General features: G+C 43.1%; 1 protein-coding gene across 6 annotated transcripts in view; it reads left to right on the top strand.

Moving 5' to 3' along the window:
• Nucleotides 1-15129, top strand: part of LOC135294795 (OX-2 membrane glycoprotein-like) — a 38884-nt gene that overhangs the window by 3415 nt on the left and 20340 nt on the right. For all 6 annotated transcript variants that reach the window (XM_064410514.1, XM_064410515.1, XM_064410516.1 and 3 more), the window contains exon 3: nucleotides 12880-12918. The gene's annotated coding sequence lies outside the window, so the exon portion shown is untranslated. The remainder of the gene's footprint in view (nucleotides 1-12879; nucleotides 12919-15129) is intronic.

Raw genomic sequence — 15129 nt, 5'->3', positions numbered from 1 at the left:
AGCATGTCAGAGAAATTTTGAACAACAGTAAGTGCATCTAACACAAGGTTTATGCTTTCATTTAAAACATGAAACATTCTCCAAACAAACAGAAAAACCCTGTTATTTTTGCATTTTTGAGACTTATAGCAGTAATTCTTTAAGGCCCCTTTAAAAAAAAGAAGTATTCTAAAAGTCCAGAAAAATTTACAGCCTCAGTTGCTTAAAATATTGTAGCTCCTAATTTTCTATAGAGGAACATTGTCATATGATGGCATACTGATTTCTCCTGGTTTAATTGTCAAGTCCTGCACCCAGTCCATGTTTCTTTCTCTGATCAGCTGTTCATGGACAGGTTTGTCTCATAGTAAATGACTGGTAGACATAGTCTAATGAGTAAGTTTGGTAACGAGAGAGGTATTTGTTTGAAGCTCTGGCAGCAGAGGGATGGTCATCATGGCTGCACACACTCAGGCAAAAGAATACCTTTTAAGTTACCAGGACATCATCATATTCACTATGCTCTTCAGGGCTGGTGACATTTGCCTTCCTCTCAGGCACACTGACAATTGCATATTCTGTCTGATAATTGCTGTCAATCACAGAGACATCGTGTTTTACATCATGGCTGACAGTCGAGTACCAAAGTTCACCGGAATCTTTTTTGGCAACGTGTTCCTGAGGGGGAAGAGGGGGAAGAGAGAATGAGCAAGGCTTCAGTATGGTTATACCCTGAAGAAATTTGGAGGCGTGAGCAGGTCTGGTATAGCCTGTACTCGTGCATTTGACTAATACACACAATGTTAGGCTTGTAAATCCACAGTCGTTTCCCAGCTGTCCAGGCTGTGGCTGCACACCTGGAGAGCCCAACAACCCACAGCCCTGCTTGGCGGTGCTGACACAGTGGAAGCTCAAGAGGGAGAAGAGCAGTGCCAATAGAGCCAGGCAGCCTGCATTGTCCCAGGCTCCAGCTCCCCTCAGGGCTGTCCCGGGAGAGATCATCCCCGTGACATCCACCCAAGAATGGAATGGGAGCTGATGGGCAGGAAGGGAGAGTTTCATGGGACATTTTATCATGTGAAGGGAGAGCATTTGAGATTTGAACACGACTTAATATGGGGTGTTTAGGGAAGGAGCTGAAGGAAGGGGAGTCAGGGTGACTTGCAGAATAAAAAGCATAAGAAAACAGAGGAAGAAATGGAGGGACGGGAGTCACAGCAAACTGCCAGAGAGACTGTAGGGTCTGGGAGGCAATTAAGACCCCAGGTGCATGTGTGTGTGTGGCTGTCCAGGAGATGCACTGTCCTGGAAGGGGCCCTGGCCTCTCCAGAGATGAAGTGAGGGCTAATTCCTTCCCCAGCAGCCCTCACCTGATGTTGTCCTTAAGAACAGAGGGAAGAGAAAGAAAAGCCATTAGTGAAGGAGGAGGCAAGATTGTGTTGGCAAATGCCTTCTTAACTCGGTTTAGACTTGTCCCTCCTTTTGCCTCCTGAAGGTGTTTGCTAATAGGTTGTGGGTGATTGTGCATTAAATAGTTAGCAGGATGACTCATTAAATCTAAAGGGCCAATGTGCACTGATTAGTGCTTGGAGACAGAAGTTAAAAATTTGTTTGCCCTTATGTTCTTGATTTGAGTGCACTGGGTACTGAAGCCAGTGATTAATGACTGGCTTTATAGTGGTATCCTCTGTTTTCTGCAGTAGTGGCAATATTTTGAGTGAGTGTTGCTGGGTTCATGGTGACATTTGTAGCTACCTTTCACACTCTCTAAGTGGAACAGAGGTCTCTGTTTCATGGATTAAAAACTCCAAAGAGTTAGCTTTTATTTTTCAAGCCTAGAAGAACAAGAATGTTAAAAAAAAATTCCTGCAGAATTTGCCTTGAATTTTCCAAGTTTATGCAAATCGTATGGTCTGTTTAGATTCTGCTTTGCGTGAAAGATTTCCTGACCATGAGAACACTTCAGTGAAAATAAATTCTCATTTTTGATTTGAGGCTTTACAAAGTTTTGAGATGCAGAAATTCCAGAAATTTTAAGGAGCAGAATAATCAGTGTAGACTTGTTTATCATCAAGTGCATGGCTCTCTCCTCCCCTAGCCATGATTGCAAAGGTGGAAGGACAGCGGTATTTCTCTTAATGTACTTGTGAAATGAGAACAGCTAGGCTCTTAATTTTCATGTGTGAGTGGCTCTCAATCCAGTGAGTGAAGTCTGGAGCATCTCTTGTCCCTTCAAACACATAGGCCTAACCAAGACTTGCTCTGAGTCACATTTTCCAGAATCCTTCCAGTCATCATGTTGTGAAAGGTTGTTATCAGCAGCCTTCTCTTATCAGCAGGGAGGCTGAAGTGCAGAGGTGGTGTGATTTATCCCACACACCAATGGAGCAAGTGCGAAAACTTCCCTTATTCACAGGCCAAGTTTAACACTCAGAAGGGGCATCTTTCTTATTGCACTAAGATCCCTGTGATGACTGTTTTCAGACCACACTCTGGAGCTTTTCCTTGGGACACTAAAAACTCTCAAAACCAGACAGTTACTTGGCAGGTTCCCCATTACAGTTCCACCCCCTCCTCTTCCCCCACAGTCAATCCTACACTCAGAGGTACAAATGATGAGCTCACTTCATCACACCCTTTTCTGTCATCTTGCCCACTTTCTTCAAAATTTTCTGCTAAACACCCACTTATCTGCTGGTCACCAACTTTCGCTTTACTGATGTCATCTTTGCTAGATAAAAACCAAAAACGTCTAAAAAACCCCAAAAACCAAACAAAACCAACTCAGGCTGCTAAATGGAAGCACTTCATTCTGCAGTACATAGGGTTTCTGGTGATTCCTTGTCACCAGGGACTCAAGAGGCAGCTTCATTTACCCTCTGCTAAAATGCCCTGTCTACAAAGCAGAGGCAGCAAACCACAGACACTCAGCTCCTGCCTCTCGGAGCTCAGCATATTAATAAAAACACAAACAACCACAGAAAAACAACCACATAAGACTGTGAAGTGCAACAGTTGAGAAGTGGCTGTAGCCCCACCCTTGCCTTTTAGGATGATTAATTTGAGCAGAGAAGCAGGGCAGACACCAAGTTATAGAGTTACCTCTTAAATTACTCTGGGGTACATTGCCAGAACTCCTAAATCTAACCCCAAAGCAGGGAGGTAAAATAAACAGGCAGTGTGTTTATCTTACCAGTGTTTCCTGCATTGCAATGCAACCATTTGCTCTCTTCTGATTTATCAGAAACTAAATGTGCAACCTAAAAGGATATGTTTGGTTTTGTGGAGTTTTTTTCTTTTTTTTTTCTTCCTTCTAGAGGCAGTGAGACACTGGAAGGGGAAACCTTATTCTTTTCCAACAGAGACTTAGCCATTTGTTGATACATTGCCATTTTTTTTATAGTGCAAAGATTAACCAAAACCCTTTAAGCCTCAAAGTATTAAATCTCCCTTTGTTTTTCAGCTGAAGATTTCTTTATTACTGAACCTGGTTGGTAATAGTCCATTTAAATGACTTTCAGAAAATGTCATGCCGAAACTGAAACTCTTTTGGGAAACATGCCAGTAGTCAAGAGACTGCTACCAGAAAGCTGAGTGGAGAAGGGAAGGAGAAGGAGAGAGAAGCACCCCTACAGCCATAAGTTGTGCAGTGGCTCAGGACATTCACTGAGACAACATCGCAAGGTTCAGTCTCCTGAACTGTCTGATTTGGGCCAGACAACATTACACTCAGCCTCAGAAATTATGAGTATGTACTGCAGTCTGTTTGGCCACTGGCTGCCCAAGAATGGGGCTGCATCTCAGTTTTTTGTGCATACACTTATTTTGTACCTGGGCTTAAACTGGTAGTTTTCTACATCCTACAGCAAACAGTCTGATTATGGGATTTTCTTTCTTCTGTAGGAACATGATGGACACTTTGTGTGTCTAATGTGTGGATGTTTTGGACTCAGTTGCCTCGGAGAGTGGGGATGGGAGGAGGGAAAATCAGTTTTAGCCTTTACCTTGATGGTATCTGATGAATCGCTGAAGGTCTGTGCTGAGGAAAGAGGAAGAAAACACGTGTGATTGTCATTCTCTGGTGTAGCCACACAAAACAAGGATTTTCATCAGCACAGGATTTACCCAGTCACAGACTGAACACAGGCTGTGCAAAAGCATAAACTTGTGTGACAATAGTAGGCAAAAGGGTTGAACATCTGAGAGCTAAATAAATCTGATGGCTTTTTGAGATGTATCTTGTTTCTAGTTTATACACACTTATGTCACACAGCACTGCTCACTGACCTGAATTAAACCTAGATGTGCAATCTTCTTGGGTTTTTCTTTTTGTTTTGTTTTTGTTTCATTTAATTAACTTAAATCAGTTTTACATGTCTGTCTTAGAAATGAAAGCTTGCTTTCTGACTGTGTATTAGCTTTATGACCCATGCAGCCTTAATTCTGCCTGGGATCACTGGCCAGGTGCTGGGGCACAGAGGCACTGTCTCTGTTCCACATGCACTGGATGTCTGTGTGCACAGGTTTGGAAGTCTGGAGCTTTTCTGGAAATTTGTCTCTCTGTCCCATAAACATCTAAGTGGCAGAGGTCTGTCATTTTACGTCCTGCTCTCCTAGCCTTGTCTTTATCAGTCTGGCGGGTTCATAATATGAAGTGGATTGAAGACGTTACTCCTGTAAAAATTCCAGAGCTGAATTTTCACTTTTGCTTAAGATAACAGGGCTTTTTAAGCCTACTTGTTTTGCAACCTGACAGGAGAGACGTCAAACTCTTTACATTAAAGCTCCCATCTTAGAGAATTTATGGTGTTTTCAAACATTACTGTGCTGCCTTAACTCTACTATGAAATTGCCAATGTAGATGACTAAATAGAAGAGGGCTTTTGCCAATACTGCAACTTGTGAAACTGGTAAAATTATTTGCTACATGAATGGCTTTACTCCTAAGAGGAAAAAGGCAGCAGCCTGAATCTAACCCAAGACCTCCTGCTTCACAAGAGCACATGTGATCCTGGCTATCATCGAGTCTTCCCTATTTGTATACTCAATATGAAGAAATTATTTTGTTAGGAGAACACCTCATGCTGACATCTTTTCAGAGGAAGTTCGAGGCAGTGCTTGTGTATGGGGAATGGGCTCTGGTGTGTGAGCAGATGGAGGCTGTGCTGTGCTGGCAGCCCACTGGCTTCAGCAGCCTCCACCTCCTTTGCAGGGGAAGAAGCAGGGGCACAGCAGACGTTCTCCTTCTGCGCTTGCAGACATACAAGGGCCAAGGGTCCCATTGCAGGAGGCAGTTGCAAGGCAGTGGCTGAGGCACCTGGGGCTCAGTAGCTGGAGGGGATGGCTGCCCACTCCTGCTGCCTTCTCTGGAAACAAAAAAAGACCAAAGAACCCCTGAGCAATCCAGCACATCGGGACATCAGAGGGCAGGTCTATTCCTCACTGGGTGTAAGGAGGTTTCCATCCATTGGGATGCAAAATGCCTTGCTATGGCTGCTGTCCATGGCTGTGCCTGCCAGCTGCCTCTTCAGTGATACAGAGAGCTCCCCCATGTCCCCATTCCTGCCATGCCACACCACTCCTGAGGAGCTGAAGCAGCTTTGTTACTTACTTTGCTTGTGGGAGTATCTTTTCCGCTGGATGGAGACAGGCACTTTCCACCTAGGGCATGGAAATAAAGGTGAGAAGGCAGATCTGGGACTTCATGGTCCTCACTTCCTGCTGCCAGCCAGGAGCACACATAAATCTGTAGATGGATTCCTTCTCCAGCTGTTTGGACAAGGCACTTTATGCAGATTCTCTGCTGCTTTTCTCTCCCCAAGAGGCAGCCCCTGGCAGGCACCCAGCCCTGCTCTGGGGGTTGCAGAAGCAGGCGCTCCCAGGGTAGGAGAGGCACAAATCATTAGTCCAGGGGTGGAGGGCAGCAGCTGTTGGCAAGTGTTACAGGATTTAGCTGTTCCTGAGAAGGACAGCCTTTGTTTCCTGGGAATCCTGGCAGTACAGCACCAAAGTTTGGGGATTGGAGGAGCAGCCAGCCTTTGTGGGTGTGGTGGGTTTGCATGGGAGGCATTTACGAAAGCGATGTCAAAACTTCTGTGTAATTGATAGTCTGTGGAACTACTGGGAAGCTGTATATGATTCTGTGACAAACATATGTTAAAGATTAAAAATTCCAGGAAAGTTTTCTTTCTGGTCTGGGAATAGGTAATAAGCTAAAATCCTCTTGTAGAGCTGTAGAGCAAAGACTCTGTTTCCCTGTCACACATGGAAGCTATGGGGAGATGAAAAGTTCAATTTGATATCGAGCAAAGGCCTTCATGCTAAAGTAAGCAGATGTTAAAGCAGTTATAATTCTGTAAGAAATTTGAACAGAGAAGAAGAGTGGTCCTGTGCCCCCGGAGGAAGAGGAGGAGGATATCAGAACAGATGTCAGTTCCCAGAGACAAAGATGATTTTAGAGATAGATAATGAGAACTTTTGCCTTTGAACAGTACCCCATATGCTGACACAGCCCATAAACACAGCTGTGGAAAGCTTGCAGAAAATAGGAAAGACTTCACAATGGAAGGGTTCCCCAGGCGGCTGCTATTTGTGAGAAAATTGAGAGCCACGAGAGAACTGGATTTTTTATTGTGGAGAAGTCTCCATAACATTAAAAAGAATGACTTCTCTTCAGTTCTAAGTGAACTGAAGAAAGACTATTCTAGAAGTACTAAACTGACTGAAATGTTAGGTTTTGTTTCTTTAGTTTGTCAATGGGTAAGAAAACGTTGTGGGAGGAAGAGAAGTATTCTTTGTTCTGATTCTTATTACTCTTTCTTTAGTTACTGTTAACAAATCTTTCTTTATACCCTTTTAAAGTTTTGAGCCTACTTTGCCTTTTTCCTAATCCTACCTCACAAGAGGAAGTGAGTGCACTGGTGATTAGCCAACACTGAACTCACCACACTGCTTAGTGCATTAATCGAGAAATCTCAAATTAACTAGCCAAAACTACTACACTGGGCTTGTACATATTAAATGGCTCTAGGTGGGTGAATCAGCAGCAAATTCTGTGAAGAGATAGGAAAGAACCAGTCTCATGCTCTCACAAATTATCTACATCAATCTGACCTCTAGTATGTCTTGGGAAAAAGCAAAAGGAAGAAAAACATTATGATAGTATGACAGAAAGGGCAAATGCATGCGGGTAAGTGCAAGGCTAGCAGATCTGATCTCTAGCAGTTGAAATAATCCTTCTTGGCTCAAGCAGAAGATTTTACTTGCAGGTTTAAGTACTGAAATTATTTGTCAAATTTAGGAGTCTTTACATTACGTTCAGGTTGCTGTTAGCAAGTTTCTTGAGCTAGGCTTTCTAGGGGGAGCACTGTTGCTTATAGTTTAAAATTTTGCCCTTGTAAAAGGTCAGTAATTAACAAACATTTTGCAATGTAATGTTAATACTTCTATGCTAGGTTTATATATATAAAATAAGAATGTGCTAAGGGATGTAAAGCTGTAAAGTCATACGAATTTAGGGATTACACACAGCATGCTGGTGGAGGTACCTTATGAATCAGTCTCTAATTGATTATTTGCATTTTTTTTCTTTCCCAGGACTGAGGAAAACAGGCAATGCCACTATTCTTTTTTGCTATTGATACTTTCCTTGCCAAATGTGTGCTCTTAGGTCTCATTTCTTTTAAAAACTACCTAAGTTCCGCAACTCACCTGGAATAATTTATTTCTGCAGATGTCCCTGGTGGTCTTACAAGAGTAGCAGAAAATTTTGCAAATATTAGTGAACTTCCAAATTTTCTGTTCAGTTGGAGAACTTAGATAGCTTTCATTACAGCTGGGTATAAAAATAAAGCTGTAATACTACCTCATTCCAGGTTACTTGCCTGTTTTTCTCTGAATTATATATAGTGTTTTGCCTATACTGGATATAAAATTATCTAGCTAAATTGGAGATGAAATGGAGTGTGACCATTTCATACAATTCAATAGAGGTCCTATCAGCAACATTTAAAATAAAATATGTATATGTGTATTTATAATACACATAACTCGCATTAGAAGCCTGTTGTAGCTGTCAGATGTTGTGAGTTTGATATAAGTATTTTTGTTTCTGCTGCCTATTTATTCAACTTATTCTTGTTTATATTCAGCTGGCTTCTGATTTTTTAGTCCCTTACTCACATGAAAAAGCTGTTTGGTTTGGCTAGCTCTTTCCCTGGATTGTCAAAAGATAAATAGCATATGTTCCTATAGTAAATTAGATCTGTAAACTGAAGCATAAGTCTTAGATAAATTCTTATTTAGTCAGTCATGGGTAATCCTGCAGGGAATATACATTGTATGGTCTGAGAACTGAAAGCCTTTCTCAGCATCTGCATTCATGCTACAGACATGCTGACTCTTTGAGGCAGGTCCCCAACAGTTAGAAAAAGGGAGCCCAGCTTGATTGTGGTTGGAGAGGGGTTCTGAAGGGTTGGCTGAGGTTTTCTGGGGGAACAGCTTTATTAGTAAAAGTGCTGAGAAATAGTTCAGACCAGCAGTCATGAGAGAGGACAAATGTGACTGTCATTAAAATGAGAACACAGATTTTCTTTTCTTTCTTTCCATAGTTTCACTTAGCACTTTGCAGAGAAACTGCATGAACTGTTGCAGGGCTGTCATGCTCACGAAGTGGTCAAACCAAATACAGAAATGCCTCTAAAAAGCAAACACTTCAAACAGAAGGGATGAAATGCAGACATAGGGATGTATAGGAAGAAGGAAAGCGTCAATAAATTAATTACAGAGGAATCAGCAGAGTCTCAGAAAAATGGTAGAGTCTGCAATGTTTTCTCCCAGCAGCTGCTGTTAAGAGCTCAAGTTTGTGTTTCCTTCTTTGCATACATGAAACTAAGACTGCCTTCTGTCTGAATTTACTTCAAACCAAAGGGCTGAGAGACGGGGCAGTGGTTACCCATTTCTGTCCCTGACACTTCCTGGGCAGAGGTAATGGGATGCTGCTGGTAACGTCATATAGACACCCACAGAACCACTTTAATACAGGCTGATGCTGATTCCAGAAATATGAAGCTCCTCTGACCTGCTGTGGGGCATGACATCATCAGTCTTCAGGAGGGAGGGCCTCAGGGCTGCTGCTGTTGTCTCTGTCTAACTTGGTGTCAAGAGGTTGCTGGTCCAGAAAGAGCTGGACCTTCTCCAAAAACATCCAATTCTTGCCTGACTCCTTAAACTCACCACCTCTGACACAAAACTGCCAAACTCTCAAAACTCCCTGTATGCAACCAAATAAAAAGCGCCGTCCTTGCTCTGTGGCTGGCTGCTTGGCAAAGAAAGCCCAATGTCTCTTCAGTGCATTTTAATTCCTGCCACCCCTGTAACTGACTCTGGAGCCTCCTCCCTTGGACTCCACCAGACATGGCTGGTCCTCACCTACCCTGACCAACATGTGCACTAATTAATCTGACGAACTTTGCCTGTCTGTCTCACTGGACTGATAATTTTGGATATTTCTTCCAACTGACTGCCAATTTTCCCAAGATTTATAGGCACTCCCTCACCTGTAGGTGCCCATCTACTTTGATTTTTTTTTTTTCAGCATCTAGTTAAAGTTACTCAGGAGAGATGCTGACAGCTGGATGATGCAAATGCATGAGCCTCATTCCTTAGAAAATTTATATGGATGCTCTGCCCGTTACGAGATACATAAAAGCTTTGTGTTGAAACCTGAGCTTTCCCTTTAGCCTGACTCTGAGCTGGCCCTGTGCTGTGAAGCAGAGGAGCCTTTCCTAGCTGACCTTCAGTCTCTACCTCACACACTCCCTGGAGAGCAGTAGTGTCCAGGACTTGACCTCTGCAGCACCAGAGTTTTGCAAGAATGCTGAGTCACTGCCCAGGAATGACTGTTTCCCTGGAAAAAAACCAAACCAAAACGAACCAAAAAACCCCACCCTTATCATTTCTCCATCCCTCTGAACTTCTGTGAGGACTATGATTTTTCTGAAAGACCAAAAATTGCACCTTTATCAGTAATGGGGCAGCTATGACTGAGGAGAGATGTGCTACACAGAAATCACCCCAAGTTGACACGGCTTGTCGGCAGCAGCTGGAATGAGGTGATTTGCAGTTGCTCTCAGCCATGCAAGGGCAGCTAGTCAATGCTCCCCCTGAATGACTTCTCCTGACAGTGGTTTGTTGGAATTTTAATAAGTGAACAAAACAAGGTGTGCAGCTGCATGAGCACAGACTGGGGCACAGCACGATGCCAGTGATGTATTTTATGGCAGAGGCCCCTCCCCTGATGGGGGATATAGGTTTCAATCCCCATCAAGCTAGCAGAAAAAAAATCTGCCTTAAAGAAACCTTGCTTGCAAGGTTCTTATAGAGAGTTCTGTTCTTATTCCCTCTCCTAAAAAGCACTCAGGAATTATTTCAAAAGTGACACAAATTCCGCATGTAAGGGTGTCAGGACCACCTAAAGCTGTGGGGATTCAGCAAACCTGGGAGCTGAGAGCCTGGACCTGAGACCCAGGCACACCAGCTCATTACTGCTCCTTGCTGCCACAGGTAAGGACCCACCAGTTTCACATGGATTTTGTTTGCCTTGACTCAAACTGCTACTGAAGAGCAGGGCTTCATGCTTTGGGGACTTCTGGCATTTTCCTTCAAGGCCAGGTAATGTGGTCACAACTTAGACATCTGGTCACAGACCTGCAGAGATGCGAGAGATGCATTCTCTTTGCAAACAAAAGGAACATTGAATTTTTGCAATGGAGTACCTCATCTGAGCTCAAGACCAAGCTAGCAGTCAGGGTGCAGTACTCAGAGGTTGCACGACCTTTTCTTTGACCTATCAAGAAGACAATGGAAAAGAAAGGGAATTTTCCACCTGTCCTAGGTGGTTCCTGTTGAGCATCCTCCTCTGTCTATATCATTCCTTAGGAGACAATCTATTCCTAATCACTGTTGTACATAACTATAGGATACTCACATAGCTCATGTACAGCATTTAAATATATTGTACAATTTAGTCGATGTCTATATAGTGTTATATAGTATATTATGAAACATGGTACCAACAGATAAGAGAAAGCAAGGATAATCTCCTCTAAGTGTAGTTCTCCTCTCCGGAAACTTGGAGCAGATGACAAGTATTCTCTGTTCCTTTTGTTCCTCACCAAGATGGACTCCCTGCTTTCTGCAGACTCACTGTGCTGGGAGCTTACACATGTCACCTCTGTAAACATCATCCTGAGGCAATAGTCTTTGACATGCTAAGAACTGTATTGTTTATCTTAATTTGCTTGCTAAATTATGTTTTGTTAATCAAGAAACTCCTCGTGGTACCTTGCATGGTCCCTTGAGGCTGATTCAATGCAGGTATAATTTGTTTTGGAATCACTCTTAGTCCTATAGTTTAGTAATTAAATGCAAAATTATATCGGGCCTACCTTATTTTTGGTAGACAGTTTCCCATCCTTCCACTGGATCTCTGCACCCTTTGGTAGCCAGTTTTGGTGTAGTTTCCTTGCTGGCTGAATTGTTTTCTGTACTGGCTGTTTTACAGAATGAAACTCAGTGACCAAAGCAGTACGTTATCTCACTCTAAGTGGATGCAGCAGTCAGATGTTTTGCACCCAAAAAAACCAAAAACCACCCCAAAGCCTCCACTGCAGGCAAACATTAGCAAGTGGGGGTGGGAGAGGAAGAGAGGTGGAATAGATGAGTGATGTAGCTTCCTGGGGTGCTGGGAAGAGCTGGTGGCCTCCACAAAGTGACTAAAGTGTTGCAGAATGGACTCCCTCTAGGTTCTGTACTCTGGAATAGCAATTTATGGTGGTTTTGACAAGAGGAAACCACATGCCTAGCCATCTTGTGCTTCTGAGAAATGCTGTGACAAACTGAATGGTTTACTTCAAACCACAATGAAGTATAGCCTTTGCTACTGAAGCTTCCCAGTGCAGTCTTTTTGTGCTTCTTTGTCTTCTTTTTGTCCTTTAAAAAAAATTATTATACTTTTATTCCTTTTTCTTTCTCCCAAGCTACAAAGAAAGAAAAACAGAAGAACCAGAAATATAATTTGCACATCTTGTTGGCTGGGGAGGAAGCAAGTTTTAGTTGACACATTGTAATTGCTGTACATTGCCAGAAAAAAAAAATCTCTGTAACACTTCAGGTGTCTGCAGCCATTTCATCAAACCTCAGAAGTAAGAAGTGTCAGGCAGTTAACAGAACATTCTAAGAACAAGTGCTGTCCCCTGGGAACGTGGAACAGTTTTGCAGATAGAGGTACACCACCATGGGCTAGGTCTCTGCTAAGTAGCCCCCTCCTTTGTTTCTGTTTTGCACTTTGCTAAGCAGTCCAACACCAGATTTCAGTAACAGAAGCTGTAACTTGCAGCTGACAGCAGGATATTAGCAGAGGGAGGGAGCCCAGTTTGGGGAGAGATCGCATACCTCCAATTCAAACATGACAAGGATAAACAGCTGGGTCTGTGTATAAATTACCCTTGTGTGCTCTGAACTGAAACAGGTGCTCAAACACAACAATTCGTCTGTAACCCTGCCCAAATGAGCAGCACAGGTCCTGCAGCATCCCTTGGCTTTGAACTGCCACAGCCTGTTCTGATGCTATGCCAGAGGCTGGAGCAAACACTGGTAGATGCGGCTCCTGTCCTTACCTAAGTGTACTGCAGCTCTCCAAACTCAACGGAGATGTAGAGTTATTTGCCATATGCAGGCACAACTGAAACATGTTATAAAGTTCCAGACCTGTTCAATTACATTCGACAAGCTGCTTCCCAACAGTGCTACCTACAATTAGAGCTGAGAAACCAGCCTCCAAAAGTCACTGCAATTCAGAAGTCAACGAAACCCTTTCCACCTGTTTTGTTCTCTTTACAGGCAATGTCTAGAGAGGTGGCACTGGATCCTTCTGACAAGGTAGGCAGACATCCAGTTGTTAACCTGGGCTTGGATGGCTGAAAAATAGTGGTTTAACCTGGTAGTTGACAAATCAATGTTTTAGACTATAATTGTGCCTGAGTGACTTCCCTTGGCAATGTTTTCTGGAAGTTCAGCTACATGAATTATAAATAGCATTAGTCACTTAGTCTGTGGGGAAATGCTGGCATTTCATGACTGTGCAATTCTTGTACGTCCTTTTTTAAATTTGCTCAGAACTAAAGAGAACATCCTGGTGAAACTGAAAGGAAGAAAACAATACAAATCACTGTGCTTTTCAAGCCATAGCTGCAGAACTACTTCTGCCTAATTTACCCCCAAGCTTTCACTGTCTTTGGAATGTGACTGAAGCTCAGGCATGGTGTGCAGTTCTCAGAAATGAGCAACTGGAGCTGGAGAGCATGGCATTTTACTGGCAAGGAAGAAGGTCTGTAATCCACCAAAAGTCTATGCAAAGATGAACAGAGCAGCCATTCATGCACTTAAAGATCCACTCACAAATTTCAGATAAGTGGTTGGGTTCATGGATCTCACATTATGAGTAAAATATTGTGTTTAAAGCAATTAATCTACTGCTGATGTTGTCTGGTCCCTGGAGAAAGGGGAGTGGTTTGACAGAGATGCTGCAGCAGTTGGATGTGCATACAAACACTGACTCATGAAGGCTGTTAGGGAGGTCCCTGCAGGCTCAGGTTCCCTGTGGCACCAGGAGCTGTCAGAGGAAAAGCAGAGCTTGGAAGGAGCAGCCAGCATACACAGCTCTTTCTCACCAGGGATGCCATAACAAATTAAAGCAAACAAATTTTTCTCACTGGCAGAGCCACCTCTGTCCTTTGCTAAGACTGAAAGTTTGCTCTTCATTGAAGTGTTTCCTCTAGCAGCACACAGTTTTTAAGGGTTCTGGAAGATCAGAGTGTTGCTGAGAGAAAATAAGTTAGTTAAAGCTGATAAGAAATTTTCCTACATACCAGTTGGGCTTGCAATTCTTTTTAAAATCAAGTGCAGTTCCTTTTGTGATTGTTAATTAGTGATCTCACATTTTGATCAGGCCAGAATGCCCTTCCAGAAATTTTGCAGGAAAGTGCAACTATGCAAGTAACTCAAGGAAAGGAAAATAAGATATCTCAAAGGAAAAAATGCATTTTTCAGACTTATGGGAATGAATTCTTGAACCTACTCAAAAGCACATCCAAAATGTTTCTTTAGAGGAATACTGATACTTGAGATGTTTCTGTTTTCAGATCAGTTGCCACTAAGGAGAAAAGGAATCATAAATGTGAAAGCATGTTTGAGAATTTTTTGTGTCACTTTATGGTTTGAGCCTGCTGACTTGCAACTGATTTGCATAACTTGAGGCTAATCTGTGTGGCCATTCAACTGAGGGAAAACATTTTATTAGCAATCATAGTCATTTGTAGTAGTAAGAATTTGCAAAAAATGTAAGCCACCTCATCAGAAGTCAGAAATGTGAAACACAATTTACCAGCAGAAGTTTGATTAGCAAATGAGGTCTCATAGTATGGCTGCCCCACAGGAGAGCCACCCATGGGCTGAGGGCTTGGCTGGTTTCAGCAGTGATCACAACCCACACCAGAAAGGGGAACACAGGCACAACAACGACACAGCAAAAAGGCACAAAAACAATGACTCAGACAAGTTGTATGACTTATTTTTATGTCATGTCAGGGGATGGTGGAGGAGAAAGTATGTGCTTGTGGAAGACAACCCTGTCTTTCCAAGGGACAGGGCTAGGGAAGGATCGTGGACCTCTGGAGATGGAGGCAACCTCAATGGAGGAGACGTGACACCCAGGCTCTGCTCCTTCCCTGAGAGACAACACATGACTTGGGCCCTGAGTCCACCTCTTGTCTTGCTTTGGTCTCCTTAGCCTAGAGCAAGAGTTGTGTTACAGAAGCATCAGCACATCCTGGGTCTTCCATCACCTCATCACTGAATTACATGATGGGTGCAGACCCCTAACTCTGAGTTACATATAAGGACATTTGTGCTACTCATGGCAGCATGCCCTTTCCTGGAGCTCAGGTCAAGGCCAGGGTGGCCTTTCCTCTTGCAACCCACAGACACTGGGTGCTGAGCCAGTTTCAAAATCTGTGCTTGTACTTAGGTGCTTATGAAAAACCCAACCTTATGGGCAAAGTGCTTGTGAAAAGCCCAATACCCCTGTCCGCT

This window comes from Passer domesticus, chromosome 2 (assembly GCF_036417665.1).
Source record: "Passer domesticus isolate bPasDom1 chromosome 2, bPasDom1.hap1, whole genome shotgun sequence".
Taxonomy (NCBI): Eukaryota; Metazoa; Chordata; class Aves; order Passeriformes; family Passeridae; genus Passer; species Passer domesticus.
The sequence above is the reverse complement of the archived record's forward strand: the minus strand, read 5'-3'. Positions and strand labels throughout refer to the sequence as shown.